Raw genomic sequence first — 15,393 nt, forward strand, 5'->3', positions numbered from 1 at the left:
TATTTTGCTCTGATGGGATAAGGGGGTATGTAACTGAAGTAAACTGGAGTCTGTGAAATGGGACAAAAGAAAGCTGTTGCCTTTCTTCCACACCCTGCAGATGGAAAGGAAACAGAATAAATCCACTGAATGAAGTTCTGGACCTTAAAATATTTCAGGAGCCCAGTGCCAAATTCTCACCAAATGGGATTTGTAGGTATGCCTTAGTCCCTATTTTCTACTGAATTAGACAAGTCCTATATGGCTTTGCAAATGTGTTCTGTGAGATAGGATTTTGTATTTTGTTGCAAGATAGAACCTATTCTGTGTAAAGTGTGTTTTAGCTCGTGCTGCTTGATGCTAGGTTTCCTCAAAAGTGTATTTGAAGGATGGCTGGGAGTGGGTCAAAAGTGTTGCAAATGTGTAGGTCCTTCTTTAGGTAAAATTAATTCTGCCTAGGGAAGAATAAGGGCAAAAACAACAAACGCAATCTCATTTTACAGCAAGATGACCTCCTTAGTGGATGACTATTCTACCCAGATGTTAGTAAAACCTTTGACATTGCCTCCCTCAACATTCTTCTGGAAAAGCTGCATGGCTTGGCCACATGCACTCCTAGCAGGATTGCAAACTGTCTGGGTGGCAGAAGATGGTGGTGAATGGAGCTACACTCAGTTTGTGGCCAGTCACAAATTGTGTTCCCAGCAACACAGTTTGTATTGTGGGGTCATCGCTGTTCAATATTTTTATCAATGGTTTGGATAAGAGGATTGAGGGCACCCTTGGTAAGTTTGCAGATGGCACTAAGCTGGGCAGGAATGTTCATGGTGAGGAAGGTCCTGCAGGGAAATCTGGATAGGCTGGATCAATGGGTCAAGGACAATCATATGAGGTTCAAAAAGGCAAAGTGCCAGGTCCTGCCCTTCTGCCACAACACCTGCATGCAGCACAACAAGCTGGGGTGGCTGGGAAGCTGGTCAGTAGAAAAGGACCTGTCAGTCCTGATCAACAGCCAGCTGAACATGAGCTAGGAAGATGCCTACGTGGCCAAATCCTGATCATAAAGTTTCCAATTTAAATGACTGTATGATTCTATGAAATGTTGAATGGCCATTTTCTATTTAGTTCCATCAGTCGTTTGTACCTCATGCAACAGTTGCCAGGGAGCCAAGAAATAGTTCTGAGTATGAACATGCAGTTCTTGGTGGTCTCTGGCATGTGGATGGTAGGACCTGGCTTTCTTTGGCTGATGAATCCCCCTGTGGCTGCAATGACCATGTAAGGCAGAGTGACCAAGGCTAGATTTGTCACTAAAACAAAAGCTTGAAATGCTTTCTCCTCATATAAATTAAAATGCAATTATGTGTAGTCATAACAACAATCTGGAATGGAGTCACTGATGGCCAAAGCCTTAGAAGTCCCTTGAGACTTGTAGCAGATGTGCACAGTGAACAGGAACAGTTGTTATTGAGGTTGTCAGATTTTCTGGGCCATTGTTGTATCTGATCAGACTAGAAAGTGAAATGGGAATGCACAAAGGAACATTATCTTACTGTGCCTTCAAAGAGTATAAATCACAGAGGACTGTGCCCATCAGAGGCATCAGTGGTGATGGTTTTAATATTTCCAGGGTTTCTCACAATGAGTAGAAGAGATGTCAGAGTACATGACCCTTCCAAGTAGTCTCCTGTGTAACATAATCCCAATGTTCCTCAGGTTTTACATCAAGTTCCCAGACCTATAAAATCATGTTGTTATGCTCTTAGCACAATGACAGTAAGATAGTTAATATAGGCCAAAAATCAGAGCTGACCATCCTCTACATTGAGGATATCTCTGCAAATCCTCAGCTGGTTTCTGTTCCAGAAAAGGTACAGAGGAACAGACATCACTCTATGCTGTCACTGAGTTTACCAGCTCCTTTCCATACTGTCCTTTACTTCCCAGAGTAGGGACCAAGAGTGATAAACAACTCAGATCAAATTAAACTGATCACCATTTCTCCAGGCGACTCTGTGTGCATAAGCACCTGTTCTTTCACCTCTTCTGTCTTGCACAGTCAATGAGCAAGGCAAGTCGTGGTTATTGCTGACAGGCATTCTGCTCAGCACTGATAGAAGACAGTGAGGGTTGTGCTTGGCTCTCTCTGACTCTAGCTGGCCAGCTGGCTATGCAGAAAATACTCTCAGTTTCCTAAAAAGGCATCTCAACCATCATTTTTTGCATATGGGGATCCTTAGGGAAGAGGCCCTCCCAGATTCTTCCCTGAGACAATAGGTCTCTGCACCATTCCCTCTCTGTGCTTTCCCTAATTTCCATAATAGTCTAGTGTGATTAATAACCCTTGCTTCTACAGCCAAATAGAAAGGGAAGTAGCATTATGCTGTGTTTCCAAACAATAACAAATATCTCATTAAGACTGTAGACAGTAGTGCCATATTTTAAAGAACAAGAGCTTAATTTTTTTTGAGGTTTATTAAAGTGGAATCTGGGGTTTGTTTGTTGTTGTTGTTATTTTTTATTTCTACAAGGTACAGCAGCTGCTTAAAAGAACATTTCACCATAAGGAACAGGCTGATTCACTGCATTTCTCCTGAGTACAGATTGTTGTCTTCTCCCACACAGTCTTCATAAATTAGGAAGAAAACTTGAGAAGCATCACAATATATGGTTTTGATTGTCCCTGGCTTACAGTAGTTGAACTAAACCTCAAATATCCAGTCTTCTTCTATGAAAAAAAAAAAAAGTTTAATAAGATATAAAAGATGAATTTAAAGTTTAACTCTGAAATGTCTCAAGGTAACTGAGGAGGCTTAGCATCATTTAAACAGGAGGTTCGGTGATTTCTGTATCAGAGACCCAACCTTCCCTTTGTCAGGTCTGGGGACATTGAGTACCTCCAGGTCTTGGGACATGTTCCTCAGCTCTTACATAGAGGCACAGGAAGGTGGGACTCTGTTACACTGTTCAAATGTTCAAATGCACTAAGTCTGACCTGCTTTAGCTCACTACACCAAACCTCATTCAAATGGGAGTTTAAATGTCTGAAATGGAAAGAGAAGTCACCCACAAAACCATCCAGACTCCTGAGTGCAATCTATGAGAACAAGTCCAGCAGAAGGCTAAGCCTTCATATCAGTAGAAAGGCTTGGTTTTTGCTGCCCAACCTTTTCTTTTTTCATGCAATTTATATTTAGTCCATTGAAACAATTAGTAAAACTTGCCTGAAATGAGACTTGGTTCCATGCTTCAGATTACAAGTGAGATATCAGAAGTAATTCACTCAGAAAGCGACAGGATCCCTTCAGGATGGTTCAGTCCTCTGTAAGAATAATAAATAAATAAACCCAAAAGCTTTTTGTTGTTTCTGTTTGGTTTTTTTTTAACTATAAGCAACATGCGAAGGTTATCAGAAAGTTGCCACCATAGAACAAAGAACTTCCTTCCCTGGTTAGCAAACTGCAATATATCACATTGTGATTCCTTAACAATAATTTTGAATCATTTGTTGAGATTCTTAGACATTGAAGAATATCTTTCTCCTACAGAAAAATAAAGATAGATGAAAAAATTTCATAGCAAAATGCAACTCTATTAGTAACATATAGGAAGGTGGTTTCCACTTGAGTGATGTATAGCATTCAATTCAAGTAAGATTTTCCTACTAGGGAACAGCTGAAATGTCATAAAGTATTCCAATTGTAATGGCACACATGTCAGAGCAAGGAATACCATAGATCTTTAAATATTTTTATACTATCATGGCAGCATGAGCTGAGAGTGGAACAGCAAAGATAAATTATCTCCTGTTTAGCTCTGCTTCTGCCATGAGCTGGGGACATATGGGCAGTACAGTTTCCAGGCAATAAAGAAACAGAGATTTTAGATTACTGTGTTCAGTACCAAGAGACAGAGAGGAACATGAATCAATATTTGCTAACTCTCTTCTCCTTTCCTTCCAGATTGTCAGTTCTTCCAGTACAGCTCCACACTTTTTTATTAAATCTCTTCCTCTCCACACTTGACCCAGGGAAACTTTCCTCCTGTAACCTATGTAGGAGAATTGGCAGTGAGAGAAGTGTTGGAAAGACAGTCTTTTTGTTTGCAGTTTTAGTGCCAGGGAAGCAACTGAAAGGAAAGTTATTTCAAGGGTGAATGTGTGCTTGTTGCTGTGTGAGAATAGTTCAGTGAGTCTGGGAGCTGGTGAAGAACAGTCAGTATAGGCATTAACCACAGGTCACAGGTGGTCAAGTTTGCTTAAATCAGCTGTTGACCACATGCTCCCTGATGAAGTAATGCCTTAACACACAGGTGCATTCCAAGTAGTGTTAAATATGCTTTATCTCTTCCTCTTTCATAGAATCACAGAATATCCCACGTTGAATAGGCCTTGAAAGGTCATGTGGTCCAATCTTGCATGGGAAAGAGAGCCAAGACGAGGTTTTATAGCACCCTATCCAACTGTGTATTGAAAACCTTCAACAATGAGGGCTCTACCAAGGGGACATTGTTCCAGTGATCAGTTGTTCTCAGTGAAAAAAAATTCTTTCTGATAGAGACATGAAACTGCAACTTGTAATAGTTGCTCCCTGTCTTCTCCACGTGTCTCCTCTTTGCAGTTGCCCTTTAACTACCAGAGTACTGTGATAAAGTCCCCCTAGGCCTTTTCTTCTCCCAGCAAAGCAAATCCTTCAGTCTTTCCTCACAGTGCATGTTCTTCAGCCTTTTGACCAACTGTGAGAGCCTCATTCGGACTCTTTCTAGTCTGTCCACATCTTTCTCAAACTGTAGGCACCAAGCTACACTCTGCATTCCAGGTGCGGCCTCACAAGTTCTGAGCAGAGTGGGACGATTCAATCTCTGCTCCTTCCAGCAATGCCCCTGCAGATGCAGCCCAGGATCTGATTTACCTTTGTTGCTGCAGCAGTGAACTGCTGACTCCTGTTCATCCTGCACCAGGTCCCCTTCAGCAAGGCTGGCTGTGCACCACGCAAATCCTGACCCATACTGGACTCTTTCAATTTTTCTTTCCAGCTGCAGGACTTCCCACTTGTCTTTGTTAAATTCTTGCCAGTCCACTCTTCCAACCTGCCCAGGATACTCTGTAAGATGGTTCTTCCTTCTGTCTACCTTACCATGCAGTTTAGTGTGATCAGCAAACTAGGTGAGGGTACTTTCTGTCTCATTGTCCAGACCATTTTGGAAGATGTTGAACAGTGTGCGGCCTCATATCGACCCCTAGGGAATCCTACTTGTGATAGGCTGGTAAAAACCTTTGATCATCTTATGTGTGCAGCCTGGGTGCAAATTTCCTACCCATCCAATTTGTATCTTGCCAGTTTGTTCCAGAGAAGGCATCAGGAAAATGTGAAATTGTTTGACTGAAGTCAAGTCTTTATTGTACCTCTGCCTTAATCAGAATTCAAACCTTATGGGATTCCAGAAACAATTCAGCTCCTAATGTTTTTCATTTTCATCTTTCTGTTCTCATGGAAAACCTGCAACTGTAAAGACTGGTGTTTTCTCATCTACCTCTAGCTTAAAGGTAAAGCATTGAGTCTATTTTGGTGTCTTTTATCTATTAGCATAACTTTAAGTAAGTAGTGAATGTCTCAAACTTAAAGTGGAAATTTACCTTTGACCTGAAGGTAAGTGTTTTTACCTCTATTTCTTAGAGCTGTTGGGAGAAATAATTTCAAAAATAAACTTCTTCGTTGTATGACATATTCTGCTTGCAGAAATCTGTCTTGCTTTTCACTCTGATTTCTGCCCTGAAGTTGATGGTTTTTGCCTTAGGTGTAGAATCAATGCCCAACCTTTCTAATCATAGAATAAATGAGGCTGGAAGGGATGTCTACTGGGCATCTAGTCCAAACTCTGCTTGAAGTGTAGGCAAGTTACACCAGGCTGGTAAAAGATTTACTGAGTTTTTAATATTTCCATGGTCGGAAATTCTCTGCCCTAATTCTTCAAATATTTTACCATGCTCACATGGTAAGAAAGTTTTTCTTTGTTTGTAATTCATGGTCAAATATATGTAAGCTGCAGCAGCTGAACATAGAATACTGATTTTCACTTATATTTTAGTTTCCTCCTTTGCTACACTGTTTGCTTGGAAAAAAACTCAAAGGAAAAGATCTTATAGCTCACTAGCATCCACTCCATTGAAGCATTTCAATTCATGTGTGGGCTTTTCCCAATCCAATATAATGAGATGCTGCAACCATTCTCAGAAGTATTTCTGTCTTGTGAAATAGCTACTAGCTACTTTTTGTCATGATGGAAAGAGTTGGATTTTTTTAATATTCAAGAATCCATGCATTCACATGGATTCTAGCATCACAATGTAGTCTGTTGAAATTAGTCCAGGATATCCTGTTCCGATCATACATCTGTAAAAGAATAATCTGAATATATAAATAGCTTTGCAGGGCAAAAGAGAACAAGTTTTTATTTGTTATTTTCATGGTTTGTGCTGAGGATAAGTATCATCATGCAGACAGTCCACCCAGATCTGAGGTAATTAGGTTTCTTACTCTCTAGTCATCTTAGCACCTCAAACCCCAAGCTGTGTTCCAATATCCTCAGTATTTTCCTTTCAATGGAAGTGGAATTTAACCTGACATCACCACTGTAAACAAATTTTCAAAAGGAGATTGTGGTCTCTTTTTCTTGCTGACATTGGGAAGTCCTAGTTACACTCAAGACACAATCTCATAAGTGAGGAAAGCTATTATTTTCCAGAATCATGAGAGAGGAAGTTTTCCTTTGCTTCAATTTGTGCCATGTTCCATCATGTCATGCCACAGATGAGGCACTGCCTTGGCTCCACTTCTTCCTTTCCTTCAAGTCAGTCTATGATCTCTCTTAACCCTTTCTTAAGCCTCTTATAAAACCTTTAGCAGATATTAAACAGGACTCTCTAGAGATTGAAGTCAAAAATATTTCCATCCCTTTTTTCTATCCTCTATGCACATGCACAGCACTTTCTACTTTGACGTCTACTGCTTTGACAAAAAGAAATGTTTCATTTTTTAAAAGATATATCTGGTATATCATTTTATGTCCTAAAAATGAGATCTACTAGAGGAAGATGAAATTTAAAAATAGATAGATCTCTAAAACCTCCCAGTGCTCTGCATTTTTACTGCATTTGTTTTTCAGATAGAATCCTTTCCTGAATAGACTTCAGCAACCACAGATGGACAGTATTTAAGGTAAACTTGAATGCAGTCCTATACTTTTGAATGCATTTTAAATGTTCAAAATTGCTGAAATTTGCAATCAAAGAATTAGCTGATTATCAACTTTGTTTATTTGTAGACTCTTCTATAGATCCCACCACCATATAAACTCTGATCATCTCTCAGAAGTCATAAATACACTTGAGGTTATGAAATAGTTACAGAGTTTATCAACTATTAAAATAGTTTTGTGGCTGAGTTAAGATCTAAATCTTCATTTTTGTAGCTTCCTCTGTAACATATTTCTGGTAACAGATCAGAGTGCTTTTCCAGCCTGGCCACAGAAGAATCATTGCAAATTATGTATATCAGAAATGAACTCAGGTTTTCAGTTGTGCTGAATGTCTGCAACTTCCATTAGCTCCAGCACACAGTGAGGATGATATCTGCTTGAAAATCGGGGTTTGAGACTAGACTTCCTCCAAACCTGTGCAGATAATAACTGCAAGTTGGATAATCAGCGAACATCCCTCTCATACAAAGCCTGTGAGCCTCACCTGACTGTGTCTACGTGCCTGTAAACGGGGCCTGGGGGGACCAGCTTGGTTCTGGCATCTTCACTGGAGTGGTCTAAAGTTAGATGAGATTATTTTCATTTTCTGTCCAAATTTAGCACTGAACAAGCAGAATCTGTAGCACACTTTTAGTTGCAGAGAGATGGTGGAAGAGTTAGAATATGTCTTTCCTGACTTTTTGTCCAATGAGAAGTAAAATATTGACCACAACTCCACCTCATTTATAATACGAAATCTTGAATTCTGATTCATCTCTGGTCCCTGATTGCTAACTTCTGTTACCCTTTTATAAGCACATCATATCTGCATTGTCCTTTGAGGCAAGTAGAAGGCTTTTTCAAGGTCAAACTGATGAGACCCATAGCCATTAGTTTTAAGAAACCAAAAATAAAGATGGGCTGAATATAGCAAATAGGATTTATTTGGGTATCAACTATCACCTCACCATAGCAGAAGGCATGGTTGCTGAGAGAAAGAGATACAAATATAGTTTAGAAACCTTATATAGTTTTATAAATAACTGGATAAACTTATATATAGACAGACATTAAAGGAGTTTGTCACTATAAGGACTTATCTCTGCTTCTCTCCATGTAGAGAGGAACATCTGTGAGACAGCGCACTAGTAGAGGGTAGTCATAAAATTTTTAGTGTCTATCTGAAGCACTTTTATTGCTCATTAGAGTCCTGTGTATTAGTGATTAAAGTGGCCTTCTAAATGAGGCACACTAGCTCTCCAAATTTCCACTGTCACAATGTGGTCAAGGAGCACTTCCCATACAGTACCTGTAGTCTGTGTGTGCATTGTCTCTACTTATCAGCACAATCTGATAGGTATTCCCATTTTGTAAACACATCTGAAATTTTGTGGTTTCCAAAAATAAAATTTATTTTATCTTTCTAGGTCAATGTTTTAAATGTAGATTTCAGCTACAGAAGCTACACCAGGGACAACAACTTGGGTATAATGACAAGCCTGTAATAGCATGGTTGACATCAATAGTTGTATTTATATAAGGGAGTAGTGTGCACCAAAATGAGCAAAGATTATTCAGAAAAATGTTTAAGCAAAATATATTCTTGCGTATTATGTGACATCCTACTTTTTCTGAATTTAAGTAAAACTTACAAGGTTTAATACAGTGTAATAATATAACATGACAACCTTCAAGGTTAGGCCTCAGAGAAATTTGCTTTAATAAAACTTTTTAAAACTCCAACATTTAAAACATGCTCAATTTTGCTAGAAATGTATTCAAAATGCTTAACAACGTTGCTAATGCCGTGTTTTTTCTCCATGGAGTTCCCTTATGGTAACCATAAATACTATTGTTGAATCTTTCAAACCATATTTGCAAACATAGACACCAATCATTTATTTTCATTCCTTTCATGCTCTGTTTATCAGAGAAAGTTTTTGTGACTTTTGTTTACTCACTGGTCTTGAGTAATTCTTGAGTAATGGTTTCTGTTTGTACTGAATTAAGTGAAAGCACACAACCATATTTATAAATGAATAAAAATATTTTGGCCGTCTAAGATAAACTCATAAAAGTGTTTAATCCCACTAAAATGAGTCAAAAATTACAGCCCTCAAATACCTTCTTTGGGATACCATTTAGAAAACAACAAAAACAATAGGCTACAAGGAGGTGGACTGACTAAACAATGTAAATTCAGACTCTGAAATGCGACTAATTTTTTATTTCAAGGAGAAAAAGCACAATCAGGAGGCCACATAAAATATTCACTGAAAAGCAAAGAATTAAGAAAATATTTTTTAAAGCATCCCAGAAGCAAAGAGTGCTAAAGAAGCAGATAATCAAATGTGAATAGTAACACCCATCTACATATTGAACGTTCATAATGTACTTTCTATTAGGAAGAATAATCACCACACAATTACTCTTCACGAAATTTGTTATTTGACTGAAGGCTGAGACCAAGAAGGGTTGTACTGCTCCTAGAAATTTTTATAAACTGTTCAAAATAATAAACAAAACATGGAAAGAGAGGAAGTGAATGACTTGTTTCCATGCTTGTAAATGCATTCACTTACAGCATAGACAACAAAAGTAATAGCTAACTTGACTTAGTGAAAACTGAAGGTCTATTTTCATGAATAAATATTTATCCACTATTCATGCTTCTGGCAAAATTTTTTTTCTTTTTTTGCTCAATTCAGAGCAGATCTAACCATCTTGGAGCTCACTAGTACAGCTGATGTCCTATAGGAAGTGAAACCAACACCAGCCTAAGGCCCTAAAATTTTTGTTGAATAGGGCTCCAAATGATTCTAGAAAGCAAATCTCAGATTAAAGCAAAACACATAAATGTCAGCCTTCCTGTTTTTGTCTAGCTGTGAAAACAATAATGAGGACAACATTTTGTAATTTTGAATTAATGGGGATTTCACTGTGCGTTTGCACAAGTCATGCAAAGCTGACATGATTGACTGGAACAACACTTGTAACAGGTGAATTACACTTTTTCTTCACATGAATTTTTCCAAACACAAGTGAAATGAAGTGGGAGTGGAGTGTTAGTAGAGTGTGGTTTCCCTAACCCCACAGGCAACACCAGAAATCCTGGTATCCTGTGTAATGTATCCATTGTAAATGCAATACCCTTAAACTGTGATTTCAGTTCTTTCTAGGCCCCTTAGAGAAACTGGACAGTATCTAAAGGTTGACATCACAAATTGTATTTCCTAGTCTCATAAACTATTTAATCATATAGTGCTTTCCATTAAACTTAGGAAAGGAAAAAAGGAAAAAGTCACTCTCCTGGCCCGATGACAAGTGCAGCTGTGAATCTTTCCCTTTGCATTTATTTAGGAAATAGAAAAACCAGGAGAGAATATCCTGACATTTTTAAATGTTAAAATATACTTTCATTTCACTTCCAAATAGATATGAAATATTTCCATGTGCAGCATATGTATTTTAAAAGTGAGGCCACAGTCTGAAAGTCAAAAGAAGATTATTATGTGGGAAGCCTTACAGAGAGTTTGTCTAACAAATCTCCATATCCAAAATGGTACTCATCCCATTTTTACTTCTAGAAAAAGGACAGATTATAAAAATAACATATTACAACATGATAGCATCTACAGTATATGTTAAGAGGAAGTTCAAGGGATATGTTAATTAGGTGGAAGATGATCTCTTGTAATAATTAATGTATTATTCTTTCTACAGTTTATTTACAGAGCATAGGATCATATTTAATATTTTATTAAAAATAGTACATTTTTAGAGGATGACATAACTCCTTTCATTATACATCAGTGAAAAAAATATTCAAATTTCTGTTATGAATAACCACTGAGAAAGTTCAAGCTCATGACTGGTCTAAGAGCATTGCTTTTATTATGATTACTTAAGGTTTTTTTGAGTAATCTGTTTTTCAAAAGGCCTGAAGAAACATTCTACATCTCATGTGTGGAAAACTAAGTTTCTGAATAGACTGACTCAAAAAAGTCCAAGGTCTCTAATTCAGTCCAGTGTTTCTTTTTCTGTGCAAGATTATTCTTTTCTCCTTATCCTGTGAAGAAAACACTGAAGTGGTTCTTCTAGGTCACTCTATGAAGGGTATGATGTCAGTTATGTAAAGTTCACTCCTTTTTCTTGCAAGACAAGGATATAAGCTTTGGAAGCATCGAGGCATGGATGAGGGGAACATGCCACTTCTTGAATACAGTGCTAACAGGAATAAAAGGGAATTACCTCTGTTAAATGATGTGGTTTGCGAAGACATTATTTCCCATATTTAGCTGTTCCATGTTTAGCAGAGTAAGACACCACCTTTTGGAATTTTTCACTCCTTTATTTTACTGATTACAATGCTGTTGCATTGCATGGAACAGGAACTACCTGAGTTAGAACTATATCACCTGATACAGGTGCAGGTGACAGAGGAAATATTAGGCTCAATGAGATAGTAAAAGCCAAAAAGCAAAGTAAATAACTGAGATACTAGTAGTTCTGAGCCCCATATTGCTGCCATCCCAATGATCTCAAGCTCTGTCACTTACAGCTAACTTTCCTGTATTTGAAACATATACACATTGCAGTATAAGGGTATAGGTGAGTGCTTTTTAGAATTACATTCTGGGCCAAGGAAAAGTAAATTCATTCTTTTAAAATGAAATACCATATGTTCAGAGCCAAGATATGTAGGCCACTCCAAAGATTTTATCCCTTGTCAAGGCAAGAATGGGAAATTGTAATGGATTTTTGTTCAGATGAGAGCTGATTTTATAACCTATCCCATTAAATGGCATTACATTCACATGACCTGACTTTACATAACAGAGTTATCATAACACAACTGACTGAACACAGAACCTGCATTTTGCAGTAGCAGATGATATTTAGACCAACATTATTAACTGTTCTGTGCAGAATGTTTTTCCTGCTTCAGTGCAATGGAGTCTTCTTTCCTTTTAAATCACATTAGAATAACCTGATTGCTTATTTGTATAGCTATGTACCAAAATTACCCTTTAATTAAAATCATGCTGAGACTGTCACCTAAAGAGCACTGTTACAATCCTATTTTCAGCTGGGTTTTTAGTAAATAAGGTATTTGAATTCATCTGTCAGTACCACCTAATAACTGCCTAATGAGTTAGCCAGTTACAACAAGATAGGACAAACGCAGAGGTCTTGGATATATCATGTTCCTGCACATTTTGTTAAGACTGTGACTAGAAAGGAGAGAAGGACCTGAAGCAGCCAGTGAGATTTGCCCTGCTAAAGCCTTGTCAGCTTTCCATCACAAGATAAGTCAGTCTGTTTATGGTGGGTCTAAACCTGCCATTGCTAGTTGTGCTCTGGCCTAATGTGATTTATGAGAAGCCTGATTTTTTCCATCCTGCTGCTCTAACTCAATCTCCTAACATGTTCTTTCATTTTAAGGTTTCATTTAAGGAGGAACAGATAACAGATTTTACTACTTTTATCAAAGAAGCTTTTGTCTCATTTTTTCAATTTTTTTTCAGAAGTTTCTTTTTAGATTTTGAATTGTTCAGAGCCCCTCAGACTCTGCTCCAACTGATGGATGGCAGTGGCAGAATATATTTTGATGTCCATGAGAGCTGAACTGGACCAGCCTTGTATCTTTTCCACATGCTTAAAGGTTTTTAGGTTTCTCTGGCCAAGAATGTTGTATTACTCTGCAGATCTTAGTTCTGTTAGTATGGAAAGTAAATATATGTGACTATTTAAAATTAAGAATAAAATGGATTTTTCCTACCTCACTATTTTGAGGCAATGCCAAGGCTAATATTTCATTCTGAATGTCTAAACAGTTCTGTGCAGGATCCATAGAGTGAGTTGGACAGTACAAGATGTTAATTTCTTATCACTGAAGCATAACATTATTAATATGTGCTGAACATGATGGCTGACAGAGAACACTGGCCACAGCCAGAGAGCATGAAAGTCCTTTCAGAGACAAAATGTTTTAGCAAATATCCTTACTAAGCATGAAAGAATATTGAAGTGAAATAGAGTCTGTGTTATGCTGTGAAGTTAGTGGGAAACTGACATTTTGGTGCAAAGAAGACTAAATCTACTGTTTTTCTCATGTTATATGCCTAAACACAGTTTGAAAGTTTGCTTAATCTATACGTTAATATAAGTTGCCAATAGCCACTTTGATCAAGTAAACTGCTTTTGTTTCTCATAGTTGGTTTTGGATTAACATCCACTGACTTGGAAATAGCCACCTAAAGTCTTGGAAATAACAAGTCAGACCAAGAGATTGCATTCATGTGCTGCTTCTCCCTATTGTTTATAAAGCCCTACAAGACAACACATTAAAAACAACACAAAACAAACAAAACCACCAAAATAAAACAATAAAAGGGACCAAAACAAAAAGCAAGCAAGCAAAGAAACAAACAAAAAATCAAACAAAACAAAAAAACCAAAAAACAAATCAGAAACAACAGAAGGACATTGTAAACGCCATTCAGGTCATTTGATACGACATGCTATCATTTCCTCCTTTTCTGGCCAAGCATAAATAATCTTGTGAATTTGGAGTTTAGACAGCCCAAGTTGTCTAACAGCACAGTTACTCATGAATAATTTGGATTTCAATGTGTACGTGAAGAAAATGGCTCAACACAAAGCTTTTTGTATTAAAGCCATCTGTGATTCAACATCATCACACATGATATGGGGTCACTGTGTGAAAGCAGTAGTGCATGAACAGCCATGGAAATGGTGTATGAAAAGCCACTTAATGCCATACACAGTTCCTGGAAATGGTAATTTGGGGTTTGAGGAACAGTGATACACTTACAAATCTTGCTGGTTTTAAAATTAGCTGTCTTTTCCATGCTCAATATAATTGTATGTGAAATTTTGATGCATGGAAATGACGTTATTAGCACGAGTTTTTCACTTGGGTATGTGAGTCATGCAGCTTTTCCAAAGAGAGCAATGAAATGCTGATAACACACTAATGTGCATTCTGTATGTGTGATATGCATTCCAGAAAAGCATTTCTTTGAGGTATGGTAGAGTGCCCTTAAGAATTATGCTGTATAATCTTTTCTTACCTGTGTCTGCCCATCGGATTTTTTAAAATGAATATTGGAGTCCATTATAATCACATAAAAAACTCATTGATTTCAAAAGCTCCACATTTTATCCTGCAAATTCCCAAGCATTGCAAAGTGGAGATATACACACATTTGAAACCTAAAATAGATTTTATGCACAAAAAGAATGATTTACATATAAATAAATATTGTCTTCTCTCCCATAGCCTTTTACACATGAATTTTAAGAACTTTGCAAGTCTGAATAAATATATTCATGAAAGTTTGACTGCAGATTATATAAAGATTCCTCCATTTTGACATAAATCAAATTAATCCTCTTTGAATCTTCACTGAAATGATGATGCTAGGCTAAATAAATCTCTTTGAATTCTCATTAACTGTTAGTACAGCTGATTCTTTGACTGGTTCATTAGCATGCTTGGTGGCATATGCTCAAAAAGAAGAAGAAGAAAAAAGAACCCTACAATTTAATGCAAAATAGAACAAAGCTGTAGATTTCAGTCTTTGTCTTGTACACACTGTAAGGTACATGGAGCAATGATCTAACTTAAGCATTGCATGAGATTCTTCTGAATTGCCATTCAAATCTTTTCCTAACTTTGACAAAGTATAAATTAATTACGCAGCTGCATATAGATTTTCATCTGTGAAACTCATCTAAGACTATGGAGACAAAAAGTGGTGATATATCCACAGTATAACACTGACAAATAGATATCAGTAACTTAAGTTTTCTACTTTGCCATAGAAGAGCATAATTCAGCTTTACTGATTTTAGAAACAAAAGAAAAAGTCATGTCTTTATCCCATGAACATCTAAGTGAGATAATTTTACATTGCAACTCTCAAGACTGGGAAATTCTCATCCAACTCCCTGTCAGTCATACAGCTCAAACTACTACCTACTAAAGAAAACACATAATGTGCATAAAATGCTACTATATGTAATAATCAATTACCCACTGAGAAGCTATATAATTTAGATTAATTGTCATGGCACTTGGCAGAATTCAGAAGAAAGGAATGCACAAGATCACAAGGAAAATGGAGCAATCAGCAGCCATTTTCCACATTG

General features: G+C 37.4%; 1 long non-coding RNA gene across 6 annotated transcripts in view; it reads right to left on the reverse strand.

Moving 5' to 3' along the window:
- The window catches only part of LOC102062819 (uncharacterized), a 119,868-nt gene that overhangs the window by 18,422 nt on the left and 86,053 nt on the right, over nucleotides 1-15,393 (reverse strand). For 5 of the 6 annotated variants that reach the window (XR_012580061.1, XR_012580059.1, XR_003381972.2 and 2 more), the window contains one exon: nucleotides 3,204-3,301. This is a non-coding gene — a long non-coding RNA (uncharacterized LOC102062819). Of the gene's footprint in view, nucleotides 1-2,482; nucleotides 2,708-3,203; nucleotides 3,302-15,393 lie in introns of those variants that run through there. The other variant, XR_012580060.1, reaches the window with a different exon arrangement.

The sequence above is a fragment of the Zonotrichia albicollis genome, chromosome 4, assembly GCF_047830755.1.
Source record: "Zonotrichia albicollis isolate bZonAlb1 chromosome 4, bZonAlb1.hap1, whole genome shotgun sequence".
In the NCBI taxonomy this organism is placed as follows: domain Eukaryota; kingdom Metazoa; phylum Chordata; class Aves; order Passeriformes; family Passerellidae; genus Zonotrichia; species Zonotrichia albicollis.